Here is a 5,507-nt window from a genome sequence, read left to right on the forward strand (position 1 = left end):
CTCCCTCAGTACTGACCCTCTGACAGTGCGGCACTCCCTCAGTACTGATCCTCTGATAGCGCAGCACTCCCTCAGTACTGACCCTCTGACAGTGAGGCACTTCCTCAGTACTGACCCTCTGACAGTGCGACACTCCCTCAGTACTGACTCTCTGACAGTGCGGCACTCCCTCAATACTGACCCTCTGGCAGTGCTGCACTCCCTCAGTACTGACTCTCACACTGAGCTCAGTTTAGTTGTTATCATTTGGGAGTTACAATGTTTGACATCACCAAAGTGTCACCTAGAGCATTCGAAATGATTCTGAAGTATTCACTGTTGCCCTTTAAGCAAGGGAGTTGGCCATCCTTACCAGGTCTGGCCTACATGAGACTCCAGACCCATGGCAATGTGACTAATTTTTATCTGCCCTTTGAAATGGCCCCGTAAACCACCCAGTGCAAGAGGCAGTTAGGGATCGACAATAAATGTTGGCCCAGCTGGTATCACCCACATCTCACAAATTAATGGAAAAAAAGAATGGAAGAACAAAAGGCGGCTTTCCTCATCAGGTCACTTTCACACAATGTCAGACTGACAGCCCACATCCTGTGCCTTGTTTCCCTTCCTCTGAGTTCGAAGGAATGAAGAGATCGCAACAGCAGCTGTCAGTTGAGGAACTGGATGGAGTTGCACAAAGAGGAAAGATGTGGAGGCTTTGGGGAGGGTGCAGAAGAGGTTTACCAGGATGCTGCCTGGGTTAGAGGGTATGAGCTGTAAGGAGAGGCTCGAAAAACCAGGTTGTTTTCTGTGGAGTGGCAGAGGCTGAAGCGAGACTTGATAGAAGTCTATAAAATTATGAGATGCATAGATAGGGTTGACGGTCAGAATCTTTTTCCCAGAGTTCAAATGTCTAATGCTAGGGGGAGTGCATTTAAGATAAAAGGGGGAAAGTTCAAAGGAGATGTGAGGGGCAAGTTTTTTACACAGAAAGTGGTAAGAATCTGGAACATTCTGCTTGAGGTGGTGGGGAGGCAGATAAATAGGGGTATTTAAGGGGCTCTTAGATAAGCACATGAATATGCAAAGAATGGAGGGATATGCTCAGAACAACACTGTGGGCTGAAGGTCCCATTCCTGTGCTGTACAGTCCGATGTTCTGCGTTCTATTGTAACTGATTGACTTGGCGTAACTTCAAATGGCAACACATACATTTTGGAAGGCAGAATGAAGAGAGGTGACATAATCTAATTTTGAAGTGGATGCAGGGTCAGAGACCTGGGGTGTCGGCCAATGATTCTTTGGAAGTGACAGAGTAGGTGAAAGTTGGTTAAAAATTTGTTCTTGATTAATATTCATGGTATACACATTCCAACAAACAACGGATGTTGTAGTGAACGTTTATAAAACGATGTTACTTTTCTATTTCTCAATCGCAGGAAATGGCTTTCCATTATTGCCCATTGTCTCCGTTCCATTTCTGTTCTATTAATCCATTCCTAGTTGCCCATGAGAAAGTGGTGGTGAGGTGCTTTCTTGAACCACTGCAACCCAATTGCTGTAGGGACACACACAGAGCTGTTAGGAAGCGAGTTCCATGGTTTTGATCCAGTGACAGTGAAGGAACGGTGATATATTTCCAAGTCAGGAAGCTATGTCACTTGGAGGGGGACGTGTATGTGGTTGTGTTCCCAAGTATCTGCTGGTCTTGTCGTTCTGGGTGACAGAGGTCAGAGGTTCGGCTGTTTAAAGAGCCATCTGAACCTGGGCCTCCTGGCTCAAAGATTCACACTACTGCTGCACTACAGGAATCCCTCAGTTCCTCAGGATAGTATTCTAGACCCAGCCATCTTCAGCTACTTCATCAATGACCTTTCCTTTATCATAACGTCAGAAGTGGGGATGTTTGCTGCTGATTTTACAATGTTCAACACCATTCGTGACTCCTGAGATACTGAAGCAGTCCATGTCCAAATGCAACAAGACAGGGAAAATACCCAGGATTGGCCTGACAAGCAGCAAGTAACATTCAGGTCAAACAAATGCCAGGCTACGACTGTCTCTCACAAGACAGACTCTAACCATGCATAGAGCTGGATGAACAGTGATAAAGGGACAATTTAGAAACTTTAGCAGATGAAGGCTAATGGACGAAGAAACAAGTCACTATTGAGACTGCAGAAAAGGCACAAGATCTATTTCTTAAAACTGCTATAAGGTCAGGAAGAATCTATTAAACTGTAGAGAGTAGTGTTCATCCAGGAAAAGAACCCTAAGCCAACAGCACAATTAACAGTATGGATCAGCCATTATTATAAAACTGTTAAATGAATGGGATTCATTGTACAGAACTGCAAAGACAGGGACTCAGTGAGTAAAGCTTTTTTTCTTCAAAAATGTACTTTATTCATAAAAATATCTTTGTGTATATATATTGTCATGGATGCAGTTCGGTTCAAGTAAACAAACAAACATTTGAGTTTGATTCTATCCCAAAAAACCAAAGGTTTCTTTTACACATACAAAACTATATTTACATGCATTGAGGCACTACAATGGTCCGTTAACCCCCAGTTAACTTCAGTAGGAAGACCTCAGACAGTGATCGTTCCCCACTGCGTTTTGGCCACAGTTGCCTCAAGCTCATTGAGTAAAGTACTTTACTTCAAAAATATACTTTATTTATAATAAAATCTTTTTGCGTACATACATTGTCACAAATGCAGTTCAGTCCTGTACAGTTGCATATCAAGTAAACGAATGAAACACTGGACTTTGACTCTATCCAAAAAAAAACCGAAGACGTCTTATACATAACAATACTAATATTTATATACATTTGAGGCACCAGGAGGGTCCAAAAACTGAATGGACGCCCAATTATCTTCAGCAGGACGACCTCAGACAGTGGACATTGGACAGTGGACAGGTCTGCAATACTCGGTCAGGGTCATCTCCTTGTTAAGTGACTGGGTGAAGATGAAGAGAGCAATTTGCCTGGTTTCTAGCCACAGTCATACCAACACTCCTTCATTGTCGTTTTGACACAATGGAGATTTTGTCAATCATTGTGAATATCTGAACCTTCAGTGCAGGTTTTAACAAGAGGTCACTTTTGAAAAGGGTGAAATGTCCCTAAGTTATTTTTGAAGAGAGTGCTTGACCATTTCTGAATTAGTTATTGGGCTGCTTTAGCATTCGTTCATTTATCCCAGTAGGGTTGAGAGGTTACGCTTCTAAGAGAGAAGCTGCTGTCCTCCTTAATCCATGCTAATCCATTCCCATCCTTTGGCCCTTCCTGTCTGTTAATTCCTTAAAAAATAAGGAATGAGTCCGCAATCTTTTTAAATGTCCAGCTTTACTTCTTATTGTGTGTTGATTACATGGTTGCAAGTTAAGACCTTCACAGTAACAGCCTTTTCTGTGACTCTATACATTTTTTTACATTTGATCCTCCCCAAAACAGCAAACTGTTCTCCATACCCTAACTACAAGTCTAGGCCATAGTCTGTTTGTGACATATGCTCATGTCTGCTTCAAACCAATTTCAACCAGACTGGCAAGTCCCCTTTTTGCTCTAGCATTTGTAATTTAACCCTTGTTATGCTGTAGTTTAATCACACAATTTTCAATATACTCCACAACTCCCCCCTTTTGATGCTTCCCAAACATGAGCAAAGCAAGCTAACAATAACATACAGGTTGCCTGGTATGTTGAATAGCAGTAAAACACCACAACTTTAGGCTTCAGTATTTGCTGAATACAACATTTAAGCAATATAAACATGAAATGCAGAATAAGAATCACAGCAATAAAAAGTAATACAAGCAACTTCCCTATCTTGGGCTTTAATTTTAACAATTCTTATCAGGCTTCAAGTTCAGTCACTGGTTGCTCGTTAACATCATACTTGGTCTCAAAATTCCCCAGTTCTCTTTTTTAAAGTGTCATCATTTGTTGGCCATTCTACTTCAGCTCACTATCACTTGAGTATCGCACCCAAAATTCCTTTTCACTAAAATGCATATTAACTTCAATTGCCATTTCAACCCACTATTCTAATTTACTTTTCTTCTGTGCTTACTCTCCATCCCTAATTACTTCATCTCATCCAATTTTGCTATTTAATCATTACCACGTACCTAATTCCAGAGTTCTGGAGAGATCTGTAGTACATCTTATAATATTTTATAACAGAAGTCCAACATTTCTGTTTGATTCAGGCAAAACATACTTTGTTTGTTCTTTGTCTAAGATGACCCACATATTTTAAACTTACTTTTTCGCTCATTCTAGATATTTGATATATCTCTACTCAGATTTGTCAAAAAACAAAATTCTGTTTACTCCCCCAAATTCACGGACAATTTTTATGCATTGAATTTCCTGAATGTTTTCACAATAGTTCTTCAGTGCTGAGATGTGTTGTTAATGAGTGGCTTGATGGTTTGAGGATGCCTCATCCTTCACTGTGTTGCAACACTGAAAGCCTGCAGACAATACAACATACAATACAATATCCTTTTATTGTTATGTGTGCCCCATTGTTGGAGTACAGTGAAAAACCTTTACAATGTCTGCCTTCTTATGGCAACATCTTAGGTACAAATAACTAGGTATAATTCTTGGATACAGCAGAGGGAAAAGTAGTTGCTTATTTACATAGTTGAAAATAAGTTAAAATAGGAATATATTAAGGGGTATATTAAGGGATTAACATTACAGTGTTCTAAGGTAAGGATTGTCCCCTCACATCAGTGGTTCAGAAGTTCACACTCTTATCTGATTAAAAAAAGGTATCCATCCATTCCACTTCAAGCAGAATTGATTAATTCGCAGTGGTATAAGTGGTGAGATGAAAACCCCTGGACATTATTACATCAACTGTCTATCTTCCTCCTATACAGAAATAAGTGTGTTATAATTAACAAAACAAAAGCCTACCTCCTTTGTTAGATTGCACTCTCGTTTCTGAAACCCCTTGATATCAGTTTTTCTCATATTTTAGAACATATCATCAGAATTTTATTCAAAGAGAATTGCATTTCCAAAATTCCAACTTTCCTATTACTTGGATGCTTTCACACCAAAGTACATCACAATGAGCAAATCTTATCATCCGAAATTAAAAATTCACTCGTGTTGAAATAATATTTGGAAGTTCACTCTGGCCAGAAAATGAAATTCCAAACATGATAATTTCCAATTCCAAGAGGATAAATTTTTACCAAGCTATACAAACCAATTTTTAAATCAACTTTTTGTCACAGATTTTTGCTTTACACAACCGCTGATAGCTCCTGAAAAGGACATTACATTAACCCAGCATGTCCTACACTGATACAGGCACACAATACTTTTCAAATCACCAAGCTTCCCAAAATGCAAACTAAATTCAAAGCGTTCCTGGATCTCAAGCTCAAGGGAACAAAAACAAAATATTACACAAGATAACATTTAACCACCAATGAATAAAGGTGCATTAAAACCAGACCACAAAGAGTTAACACTTAGTTCAGTGAAACG

Source organism: Rhincodon typus, chromosome 35, assembly GCF_021869965.1.
Source record: "Rhincodon typus isolate 14 chromosome 35, sRhiTyp1.1, whole genome shotgun sequence".
In the NCBI taxonomy this organism is placed as follows: Eukaryota; Metazoa; Chordata; class Chondrichthyes; order Orectolobiformes; family Rhincodontidae; genus Rhincodon; species Rhincodon typus.